The sequence below is a fragment of the Neophocaena asiaeorientalis genome, unplaced genomic scaffold (genome assembly GCF_003031525.2).
Source record: "Neophocaena asiaeorientalis asiaeorientalis breed wild unplaced genomic scaffold, Neophocaena_asiaeorientalis_V1.1 scaffold1090, whole genome shotgun sequence".
Classification (NCBI taxonomy): domain Eukaryota; kingdom Metazoa; phylum Chordata; class Mammalia; order Artiodactyla; family Phocoenidae; genus Neophocaena; species Neophocaena asiaeorientalis.
This window is the reverse complement of record NW_020175322.1, coordinates 480,376-491,854: the sequence shown is the minus strand read 5'-3', so window position 1 is coordinate 491,854 and position 11,479 is coordinate 480,376. Positions and strand designations below refer to the sequence as shown.

Genomic DNA, 11,479 nt, shown 5'->3' with positions numbered 1-11,479 from the left:
AATATGTTGGTGGCATGGTGGGGGGGCAGTTGGAACAACTGCTGGTTCATCTTGCTTGGCCACTGGGGGAGCTGGATAGGCTGGACGGGGGTTAAGTTTTGAAATAACATGTCCCCACTCTCATTTTTTTCTCTTCCCTTGTAGAACAGGTTTTCCCTTGGGTTTTCTTTCAGACTGCTGCACCATAAGGTGGCAGCCCTCTGACTCCTTTTCCTCCTGATGCAATAGCATAAATGCTCCTACATATGGAATCTCATCTCTTTTCCCTGCTTTTGCAGAACATTTCTAACTGTGAGATTGTACAATAATTGAGTGAGCCATTCAGGGGCCATCGTTCTTCTGATCCTAACATATATTGGGTCCACACCCTATTACAATAGTACATCATGTCTTTCTTAGTCATAGGCTCATGGCTATGTTTTGCCCATTTATATAATATATTCCCCAAAGGGCTCTCCTTTAGGATAGATGGAGTATTTTCCATTTTTAAAAGTTTGATGACACCAAGACACAGAAGACGCCAACAAATTCCAACACAAAAGGCACAAATTCTAGCATCGATGCACACAAAACCAAGACAAAACCAACGAACTAGTTCCCAGATCGGGTAGACTTACCCTACAAAACCAATGAACTAGTTCCCAGGGAACCAGTTCCCAGAATCGGGCAGAGTCCAACAACAATTCCCCCCTCCAGCAGGGTACCTCAACCAGATTGGCTTGTCCTGTAAAGGAAAAGCCCAGATTGAGGGGGGAATATGTTCATGGCGTGCACGCCAGAGCGACTTACCCTCCAAATCGAATCGAGTCCATTGACTCATAGCACCAAATTGAAGTTTGTCGGTGCCTTGCTTCAATTGCCAAGTGCTGGGATAACCAGTGCCGCTTCAGGGAATTTTGAAGGGAAGATCCTCAGGACAAATGGTCCTGGCAGCTGCTAGGGCCTTGCCTCAATATTCCCTGACCGGGGCTGGCTAGACACGAGCAAGGCTCCTGGTTGGCTCGCTAAATTTGTTGCCGAGTCCAAGCTCACTCTGCTTTCCGCACCGACAGGCCAATGAATCGAAGACGAGGTGTTGAGGTAAGGAATACGACTTTATTCGGAAAGCCGGCAGACCGGGAAGATGGCAGACTAGTGTCTCCGATAAACCATCTTATCTGGGTCTGGATGCCAGTTTCTTTTATAGAATCAGAGAGGGAGTGGCGGTGAGGAAGTAAAGTAAAAGGGCCATTAGTCTTGCAAAACATCTCCTGGAATGACCAGCCTCAGTGAGGTGATGTGTTAGTTTCTTTTTTCTTGCAGCCATTCACAGGTGGGCAGGGTTTCCTGAGGCAGGTCATTATGCATGATTATAATAACAAAAGCAACGAAAATCAAAGGTTAAAGTCAAAGAAACAGATCCAATGTGGAGTCCGATTTAGCTCTTCCCTGTCACACACTTAAAAAATGAGATGAAGTGGGATTCCCTTCTTTTTTAAAATGTTTTTAGAACTACTAAAAAACTTGCATTTACACAATAGTTGGTAAAAATATTCCTCTGGATTGTACAAGAAGGGAGACAGGGACCACTGATAGGACCGGGTGTTTGATATTAATCAGACTTGGCTTCTTTCTTTCCTGCTTCATCAGAGGCTGGCCTCTCATTTTTATTTTCTCCGTTTTCTGCAGGTAAGTCTTCTTTAGTCTCTTGGTGAGCCACTTCAGCCTGTTTTCCCTTTGCTCCCTTTTCCCCTTTGTTTGCACATTTTTGCCTGAAGATTTATCCTTTCCTTCCACCTTTTCGGCTTCATTTCCACTTTTGCAGAAGCTGTTTTAGCCAACAGCATCGCTGGTCTCCTCTTGGGCTCCTCCTTCTCCGCCCCTCGGCAGAGCTGACCTTCCTCTTGGACACCATGGCAGCGGGGCGGGCGCGTGCTGGGTGCCTGTGGGCCACAGCATGCCGCGAATCTTCACGAAGCTGGGTTGCCTGGCTGTGATGCCAAAATCTTGGCTTTCTGTGCACCAATGCCGAAAAGAAATACGGAGACGGAGTTTTGAAGGAGAAAAAGTAGCTTTATTCTTTGCTAGGCAAAAGGGGGAACACAGCAGGCTAGAGTTGTTATAGCTTGGGGCTCGCGGTCTGGGGTAGGTGATAAGGCTCAAAGTAATTAAGGTCTTGCATTTCTTTTCTTCTGCAAATTTACGGCCAAAGCTGGCATCAGGCAGCTGAGCAACCGGGTCTGGTGTCCCTGAAGTTATCAGCTGTGACCTTCTTTCTGAAATGAAGAGTGCTGCAAGGGTGTGTAGGAGAAGAAATGCCAGGTGCAAAGGGTAATTCATATGGGGGTCAGAGAGTAATTGGCTTTGCTAAGGACAAGTCTAGCTACACGTGTTTATGAGTAGTAACAGCTAAAGAATAACCAAGATTGCTTAACACTTTCAGGCCTGGTTATGCTGTTTCCCCAACCTGTTCATTGTTTACTTATTTTCCTTGTTTATCCAAAAAGAAAAGTCTCATTTCTATTTTTACTGCAACAAATACCTCACTGCTAGTTCATTCCCTCCACATCAATGAAGGAAGGGAAATGGGCCTTGCATTCTTGTCTGGCTGAGGATAAACTTCAGTTTTGCTCCATTTGACAAGCACCAGCTGTCCAGCCCAGGGGCCCATCTATCTCCTACTTCAGCCGCTGCCACTCCTGCCACCCATGTTTTCTTTTTTTAATTAAAAAATGCCAAAGTCCATTACGTAAATTTGCATAAGGGCATTAGAATGCCTGAATCCCCATATGATGGCTAATACTGAATAGCAGCAAATTTTAATTTTTTCCTTAAGCTACCTGACGAAAGATGGTTTACTAGTATTGTTTTAATTAACAGCTTAGCACTCAGAAGCGTAGCCACCCTCTGGGGGAGCCCTTTGCTTAACGCAAAGGAATCCTCTGGCTCCTCTCTGGGCTGTCTACCCTCTGCCTGCAGAGGTCGCTGGCCACCGCTCGCCTCTCTCCTGTGGTCCTAATCGGCTTCCCGTGTACAGTGCGCACGCGCTTATTTCGCTCCAGGTGTCCAGCTTTGTGCCTGATCGAAGTCTTCTCGGCCGCGCTCAGCGCGCAGTATTTAACCCGGACTGGTCTTCGGGGGAAGAGTAGCGTGTTCCCCCGACCCAGAGCGCCTCTGGGCCTCAGCGGCTAGAGGGCCTGGGACGGGCCTACAGGGGTCGGGCGGCACGGCGGGCAGCCCATGCGGGCGGGGCGGGCCCCCGCTAGGGCTTGGGCGTCGGTCTACGGTGGGGCCCGGAGCCGGGCGCGGAGCCCCTGAAAGGACAGGTACGGAGGCGGCGACCCTGGAAACTGCCTCCTCCCCCACCGTGTTCGCGAGGCTCCTGGCTGTGCTCTGGGGACTCGGCGCTCGCTTAGGGCGCGGCCGGGAGCCAGGTGTGCGGGGCGGGGGTCGGCAGGGGTGGGCCGCGGCGGGGGTGGGCGCCCCCTGCGTCTGGGCTGGTCCGACCCACCTGAGCTCTTCAGCCTGTCGGTGTGGTGTGCTTCCGGGGTCGAGTGATTGCGTCTCCGAATTCCTCCAGAACTGCAAGGGTTCCTCTCTTTTCCTGGGAGCATCCAAGGCACCCCTGAACCCACTCCAAAGCTACAGGTTTCCTGTGGGGCACACGGTTGAGAAGTTGTGTCAAACAGAAAAACAAGCAAACAAACAAAGCGGACTCAAGGTGGGGGGGCCTGGATATGCGTTTGGTGTGTCAGTCTCCCATTCCTGGCGTCCGCATTAACTGGCAGGCTCACCCTTGAGCAGTCATCTTAGCGCATCCCCACAGCTAAATCACACAGATGACAAACTCCGGTATTTTTAAGAGGCGGTGAAAAAAAAGAAAAAAAGAAAAAAGAGGCGGTGATTTAGAAACTTACCCTCACTTATTACAGTGTGGAGAGCAGCAAGCCCGTCTTGACCACTTACTAATCCAGTATGCTTAATGTACTGAGAGTCAAGGAGCTATGAGGTGGAGATTGAAGTTCTTTAGCTAATGTATGGGCGAAGCCCAAGACCCGGGGATGTTAGCGATAGTAGTTAAGGATAACTTTTTTTTCAAAGACATTTTGTGCTCACATATGTTCAGAAACTTCATGGTTAACGTTTTCTCTACTACAGAATATTTTGGAACTTTCAGTATGCTACTGATATTTTTATCACGAATTTCCTACTGGAAGTATAGTATGGAGAGTTTCCCAGATTTGAACGGAAAATACTGTTTTTCTTGGGTGTTACCTCTGTTTAACATACGAAACAGTTTGGGAAATGGAGTTCCAGAATTAGAAACTCAAGGTTTGGAAGGGGCAGTGTACGTCAGTGCTTTTTGAACTTTAATGCTACATACACAAAATCTGTTAAAGTACAGATTTTGGTTAGTTCTGTATTTTTAACAAGTTCCCGGGTGATGCTGATGCTGCCAGTCCATGGACCACACACACTTCGAGTAGCAAGGGTTTTCACTGGATTGAAAGAGACCATGTTCTGTTCCCTGCTCTCCAGAGCAAGCCGTGCTGCCTTGAATGATCACTTCCCCTGTCCAGACGTATAAAATAGGAGACTGGACTAGAAGATCTCTCAGGTTTCCTTCAGATCTAAAGTGTTGTGATTCTAGTCCGGTTACCCTTGTGATAATTGAATTACATCTAAAATATCCTTGCCCTATGGCCAGTTTGGGCTTGAACACTTCTAGTAATGGGGAATTTACTGCATGTAAGGCATCCCATTTCATCGTGGGATAGCTCAATAAGGAAGTTTTTCATATTGCTAAAATACATCTCTATAACTTCCATCCTGTTGGTCCTAGGTTATCTCTTAGAATCAAACAGAAAAAAAAGTATAATCCCTCTTTAAAAGATGACTCTTGGAAATTCCCTGGCGGTCCAGTGGTTAGGACTTGGTGCTTTCACTGCCAGGCCCTGGGTTCAATCCCTGGTCAGGGAACTAAGATCCCACAAGCTGCGTGGCATGGTGGAAAAAAAAAAAAAAAAAAAAGACTCTTAACGTGTGAGATGACAGTGTTTCTACCAAGTTTTCCCCAAACTGAATTATCCTTTATTCTTCCATGACATTGTTTCAAATCTCTGTCTCATAAATTTAGTCCTTCTGTGTGGAGTGTAGTGGGGCTGTAGCTGGACTTTGAAGGATGGGTGGGGCTTGCAAAACTAGGGAAAGCATCCTAAGCAGCTGACAGTGGTCCAGAGATGACACTGCGTACGTCAGATCCAGAAGTTTTTGATTCAAGTAAGAAATGGTGTGTCAGTGAAAGATTTTGGGTGAAGCAATGTTTTAGAGCGTGTAGTTGTCTTACTGTGGTGTATGATGTGGTTGGAAATGGAGAAGGAGAGAGGCAGGGAGCCAGATATGCTTCACATATCGGTAAAGAGGGCTTAGGTTGATGATAGTAATGCCTTCTATTTATGTATAACATTTTACAGATTACAGAACCTTTCACAGACAACCTTTCCTGTGAGGTGGGCAGAGCAGCTGTTACCCGGTTTTATAGAGGAGGCACCAAAGAGAGTAAATGATTTGCCTTAATTCTCAAAGCTGTTACATGGCAGACCAAAGTGATGACAGTGGTAACGGAAGAGAAAGGAAGAATGCAGGAGGCAATACTGAGGAAGAATTGATGAGTTGGGCCTGAATGCACATGAGATTACAAAGGAAAAGAAGTTGTTAGGGAGGAGTCAAAATAGTTGGGAAAATCATAATACATGATCGACAGCTGCCATAGGTTGTACTTGCTCAGATCTGTCATTGTTAGTGGCTGAAAAGGAGACATCATTTCTTTTGAAGAGGAATGACAGAAGAAAGGAAAAGAATGTAGGAAGAAAGAGGCAATGATGGATACACCTAAATTTGCAAAGGAATTCTTATCTAATAGGCTCAATTTCCTTTCTCAGCAAGGTTATCTGCTGAGGGGTGGGGGTCCTGGTGTGGGCTCGGATAGGAACAGGGACTTGATAGTGGTAAGGGAAACTTGAAACTGTCCAGAGAGGAAAGGGAAAGAGAGCAGAGTTGAGATATGCTCCAAGAACATTGAGTACCCTCCGAACTTGAATCCTGCACTGTAGGCCTCTCTTTCCTCTTCTTCATAATAATTATGGCTGACTTTTATTGAGTGCTTCATACCAGACACTCTTCTTAGTGCTTTTCAGGCATTCTCACGTGATTCTGACAACAACCCTGTTAGAAAGGTATTGTTAGTATCTATGTTTTACAGAAGGAGAAATTGAGGCATGGAGTATTACTTAACACTTAGTAGAACTTATGTCTGATGACTCTCTTACCTCTGCAGGAATGGCATTCCTTCCTTGAGGCATCAGAGAAAGGCAGAAATTTCATCCCAACTCCCAGTTTCTGGTCCTTGAGGGGCTGGAGTTTAGGGCTGCTAAGGAGGGCCAGTCTGTGGGTATGGTAGTGGCCTGGGTGAGCAGGGTGGTAGAGTCAGTGTTGCTGCTGTATTTTTACAACTACATACAGAATTCTGAAATCCTTGTGTGATTTCCCAGCAACCTGACTAGAAAGACAAGTGACTGATAATGATTTGTTAGGTACTGCAGGCTGAGACCATGTCAATTGAGATGGTGAATAAGAAAAGAGATCTTGTCTCAGTCAGCCAGAAAAAGAATTTTTGCTGCCAGTTATGGGACTAGGCAGACCTATGACCTTACATAATAGCATAGATTATTAACACTCACCTTTGTTTTCCCCATTGGTGGGATAGATAGAATTTGTAGGTAAGGTGCACACCTGACTTGAGTGAAAGGGGAGAATGATGAGATGGCATGGCTGGAAGAGAAATGGACTTACCTTTTCCTGCTGCAGCCACTGGAGCATCATTTCTGTGTCCTTCCTCTTGACGTTGCCATGGATACGCCTTTGCGTGGTGACTTGAGATTGATTCCCATTATGATCTGATGATGACGTGGATTTAAAAAGAGAAAGAACAGAATGCTCTGCTTCTGGGGAGTGGCCGGTGAGCTGCCCAAAAGGCAGAGCCCAGCACAGCGGAGGTGGCTGTGGCTTTGTTGGCTGCTTTGGCTTTTGCTGAAGTTGTGAAATGGTGCATCTCTCCCTTTAGAGCGCAGGCTCAGGGTTCCCTGTCTGCAGGGTCCTAGTGCCAGGGACTTGCTGGTTGATCATGGGGAGAAAGCAGCAGGAACTTCGAGTAGGCTATTAAGTAGGACTGCTGCTAGCTCTGGGAGGGTTGCAGTTCTTTTTCTTTTCAAAGAACATTTATTTGTTTATTTATTTATTGGCTGCTTTGGGTCTTTTTTGCTGCCCGTGGGCTTTCTCTAGTTGCAGCGAGTGGGGGCTCCTGTTCCGTTGTGCGGGCTTCTCATTGCGGTGGCTTCTCTTGTTGAGGAGCACAGGCTCTAGGCGTGCAGGCTTCAGTCATTGTGGCAACGGGCTTAGTTGCTCCACAGCATGTGGGATCTTCCCAGACCAGGGATCAAACCCGTGTCCCCTGAGTTGGCAGGTGGATTCTTAACCACTGCGCCACCAGGGAAGTCCCAGCTTACAATTCTTGAGTACCAGGCTGCACTCAAGTGTTTGTTGCCTTCCTGCAGAAGTGCCTTCATTGAGGATAAGTGAGGCATATTGTGTAGCTTTCCTTCCTGGCTCTTGGAGGTCTGGGCCCTTTGGAGGTGGGCCTGGTAGTCACTGGGTATTCCTAGGGGAGGAGGATATCCTGGGAGGGGGTAGACCTGTATTCAGTTTGAGAGTGGGCTACAGAAATTTCTGGGGATAAGGAAGAGCTGGAGAGGTAAAAAAAAAAAGTCTATTTAGGGTCTAGGTCCTATCTGTGTGAGATCTGCAAGGCAGATACTGGAGTAGGACCTAGGAATAAAAAGCTCTGTTTATCTTCTTTCGGGGTTCCTGTGCCTATCTGGAATCTGGCCTTCCAAGCTTCCAGTACCTGAGCTTCTATTCCCCTCTCCTTTCCTGACTCCTGAGGGACTTATATCCACACATATCCCTCTCCTACTAGTGCTTTTAGAGATGTACAACTTCACCCTAGTTATAAGAAAATCTGTATCTTGCTGGTTACCTTTATGTTTCATTTTATCTCTGCAACCAAATCGAAATACCCCGTGCCTAATGCAGTTCAGTTCAAGTGTGTGGACCCTGCTGTCAGACTGCCTGGATTTCAGACCTTCTACAAGTGGGATCAGAGAAAGCAAACAGTTGGGTTAGCCCAGGATCAAAGTTTGGTAAGGTGAGACAAGAGGAGGTCAGGGACATAAAGGATGCTGGGGTACCAGTAAAAGCAGGGTAGAAATGGTGCAGGCTGGGTGCCAAAGAGGCTTTTCCTCCTTACTAGTTCCTCCTTAATTCCTAATAATCCACTTCTTTTCCTGTCATTTCTGAAATGTTCTCCAAGACCACTGGTAATCTATCAGAAACAGATTTCTTTCCCTCCTCTCTTTCCATTTTCCTAGAGTTTTTATTAGTATTTAATATCATTGGGGAGGAAAATGGATTAGAAATCCAGGGAGTATCTGTCTTCTGGCTGAGGTAGCGTGTAACTCAGAGTTGTCCTGTGTGACATGGGATGGGGCCCAATGGTGCTGTTGAAGGATCACCTACCTGTACAGCTAGTCAAACGTGCCCCCCTTCCTACTCACATGTGCCCTGCTGGCTATGAGACTTAGGTGAGTTGTTTGACTTCTGAGACTCAATTCTGTCACCTGTAGAATGGAAATAGTGGAATCCGTGTTGTCTGCATCACAGGTTCGTTTTGGAAGGAGATCGTGAAGTACACGTGTTAGTGGTCACACTAAATTTGCCTCCGAGAAGGCCCTATGACTTATTTTCTCTCTCCTAACATGTTCAGTTTCCCGTCCAATTCTATCGTTATCAATCATCACTCTCCCATTATTCCTGCTTGAAAACTCCCAAGTTTATTCATTCCTTTACTTATCCATGCATTCATTCATCCATCCCTTTATTGATGCAAGGTTTGAGTTCCTACCGTGTGCAGTTGTCATTGATGTACCCTCTCGGTAATGATGAAGACAATATCTACAATTTGTTGAACACACATTCTGTGCTCAGCTGTCTTACCCAGAGTCATACACATGAGGAAATAAGAGAACGAAAGCTGTACCCAGGTCTGCCCATCTCCAGAGCCCATACAGGCCTCCTGCTTCTTTCCCCATGTCTGATCTATCATAGGGCCTTCTCGGGGCTTTTTTGTACTGTCTCTGAATCGGTCCATTTCCTCTTCCCTCTCTTTTTCTCTCATGAGCCTGGCTCAGACCTCCTCACCCCTTGCTCATTACTGCCATAGCCTCCTTGCTGTTTTCCCTGTCTTTATCAAGTTGCTCTTGCCTCCACTCCATTCTGCTCTCTGCCACCTGTTTGATCTTCCTAAAATAGTTTTCATTATGCCAGTCTCCTGCTCAGGAAGAGACTGGCTTCCTGTTGTTATCGGATCCAATTCATCTATCTCTACGTGATGTTAAATTCCCTGACTATCCATATTTACTTTGTAATACATCTCAATATCAGTGTTAATTCATTCAATAAATATTTGACTTCATGAGCTAAGAGTGATGGGATCATAAAGAGGAAAAGTTGAGGAGTCTGCTTTAAAAGGCTTATAGTTTGATAGGAGAACTCATCAGAATTCACTGATTCAGCCAAGCTAGTCATCTTTAACTTTCCCCAGTCAAGCAAAATTATTTCTGTCTCTACTCATACTGTACTCACAAATTACAATGTTTGCAGGCTTTTCCTCTCCATATATCCAACAAAAACCTCATGATTCAAGGGATAATCAAGTATCCCTTTTCTTTTTAGCTTACCTTTTTCCTCTCTGTAATTCCTTATAATATTTATCGTCTAGATGTTTTATTTGAATACCTATACAGCTTCTGCATTTTTTTACAGAGCACTTTTATGTGCTTTATCTTATTTGAGCATTAATGTAGATATGGCAGGTGACAGTCCCATTTTATAGAAGAAACAGCATCTAAGAAGTTAGGTGACTATATACACTTGTGTGGCTAGTGAGCTGTGATGTTCTTGGATGTGCGCTCTTTTGAATCTTTGAAGGTAGTGTGGTCCAGAGGAAGAGCACAGCTTTGGAAGCCTAGAAATATGTGTGGTATCAATGAGGAGAGTAAAAAGTGCAGAGGGTTCTGGTTCAGGCTTTGGTTCCAGTTACGGCTCCACTCCTTGTCTTCTGTGTGACTTCAGGGAAGTTGCTCAGTTCTCTAAGCCCTGTTTCCTTGTCAGCATTGTTCCCGGCTTGCCTCTTATGGGGTTATTTTGATGTCCAAATATGATGATAACTAAGTTGTTAGCTAACTTTGTTGAGTGCTTACTAAATACCAGGCAATGTCCTAAGTGTTTTACATGGATTATCTCAGCTAATCCTCACAACAGCTCTCAGAGATGTTCTTTGTTCCCAATTGATAGATGAGGAAGTTGAGGCACAGAGATGTTAAGTAACGGGACCAAGTTTACGTAGCTACCAAGTGGTGAAGCCAGGGATTGAATGTAAGCAGGCTGAGTCTAGAAGTGGTATTCTTAACCATGGTACTATACAATTGTTTTTTAAGGTGTTCTGTAGACTGTAAAGTGTTCTGAACATGCAGAAGTCCAGGCTGCAAGGACCTGCATGGCCCTGCCCTCCTGTGTAATGGTGAATAGGGAAAGGAGGGGGCAACATGGAGATTTTGCAGAGGAGGAGAGAAATGGTTTCCTAGGGGGTCTGGCCAGGATTGGAGATGTGGAGAGATGTTTGGGGGCCATATATCTGGCTGTTGGCTATCATTCTCCTATTAGGCTATCTGGCCTGCCTTAGAAAGAGGGTGGAATGGAGGAAGACCCTGTTCAGCCAGTGAAGCCCAGTGCAGACAAGACAGGTATCCCTCGGCCCAGGGTATCTACATCCACACTGTAGCTGGTAGAGCCATAGATCAGACCCCAGGACAACCTTGTTAGCTACTTAGGGGCGGGGACTGTTGGTTTCTAGCCCATTAGATGGATAAATGAATGAAGTGGTTACATAGCCCTCTTGAGACCTCTCACTAGAATGTATAATCTTATTAAACGTTTTAAATTTTAAAAGTAATATGGTTATTAAAGAAATTTTGTGAAAAATAGAAAACAAACCATCTCATTGTTTCTCTTAAGGAGATGCCTAGGAGGCAAGGCCAAGAGTACAGGGGACAGGTGGCTGAGGTGGACTGGGCACTGCCCCCACTTGTAGGGGGCAAGTGGGACTCTCTGTTTCTGACCACCACCCTTACTAATCCGTTTGAACCTGATACTCTTAGGGTTCAGAGCCTGGCCCTTTATAACGACTAGAAGGGAGGAAGAATATCCATGGCAACCTTTGCCAGTGTTGAGGGAGCTGGGGTACTTGACTTGCTTTGTGTGTGTGTGTGTGTGTGTGTGTGTGTGTGTGTGTGTGTGTGTGTGTGTGTGTGTGTGTGTGTGTGTG

General features: G+C 45.8%; 1 protein-coding gene across 4 annotated transcripts in view; it reads left to right on the top strand.

Annotated features, from left to right (window-relative positions):
- The first annotated feature begins 3,032 nt into the window (after positions 1-3,032).
- Positions 3,033-11,479, top strand: part of DCTN1 (dynactin subunit 1) — a 28,168-nt gene continuing 19,721 nt past the window's right edge. Inside the window, exon 1 of one of the 4 annotated variants that reach the window (XM_024765650.1) lies at positions 3,033-3,305. The gene's annotated coding sequence lies outside the window, so the exon portion shown is untranslated. Of the gene's footprint in view, positions 3,414-11,479 lie in introns of all 4 variants that reach the window. The other 3 variants (XM_024765652.1, XM_024765654.1, XM_024765651.1) reach the window with 3 other exon arrangements.